The sequence below is a fragment of the Seriola lalandi genome, unplaced genomic scaffold, assembly GCF_002814215.2.
Source record: "Seriola lalandi dorsalis isolate HSWRI2012SDOR001 ecotype SW California unplaced genomic scaffold, Sedor1 jcf7180002054981, whole genome shotgun sequence".
NCBI classification, from domain to species: domain Eukaryota; kingdom Metazoa; phylum Chordata; class Actinopteri; order Carangiformes; family Carangidae; genus Seriola; species Seriola lalandi.
The window spans coordinates 1,008,591-1,009,255 of NW_019525661.1; the positions used below are offsets into that span (position 1 = coordinate 1,008,591).

At 39.1% G+C, this 665-nt stretch overlaps 1 protein-coding gene across 1 annotated transcript in view; it reads left to right on the top strand.

Annotated features, from left to right (window-relative positions):
• Positions 1-665, top strand: part of palmda (palmdelphin a) — a 12,676-nt gene that overhangs the window by 5,758 nt on the left and 6,253 nt on the right. The window lies entirely within an intron of this gene.

Here is a 665-nt window from a genome sequence, read left to right on the forward strand (position 1 = left end):
GAACTTAAAACAATGTTATACGTAAGAAAACAAAAAACTACAATCACCACCTCCTGGTTGTTTCCTCCACCAACCGGGAACCAACCACCCAAGTTACAGGAAACATGGTCACAGTCTCTCCCTCCTGAGCTACAGTGTTAAATAATGACCAGAAGTGATTTTGCAGGACATGATGACGTCACAGTGAAGTTGACCTTTTGGATATAAAAGTTATCACTTCATTTTATCCTTACAGACTTTTGAGATAAATTGTGTCATGATTAGTGAATGAGTTTGTAAGTTATGGCCAAAAACGTGTTTTGTGAGGTCACACTGTCAGAAGTAATAACATTCCCTCGTTCCTGATATATTGCATTCACAAGAATGAGAGAGAGAGAGATCACACCAACTCACTGTGACCTTTGACCTTTGCCCAGCAAAATGTAATCAGTTCATCCTTGAGTCTTGGTGAATGTTTGTCAGAAAATTATAAAAATTTTGGAAACAATACAAAGTAGATAAAAACAGACTGAACTTCTTATTGTTTGGCTCAAAGTTCCTTTTTTTTGGTTAAGTTGTTTGTTAGCTTGTAACTGGCAGTGGCTGACACGGTGTCAGTGGTTGTGCTAATGCTAACTCTCTCTCTGTACTGACAAGGTTTCAGGTTTATTTAGCCCCGCCCCCCG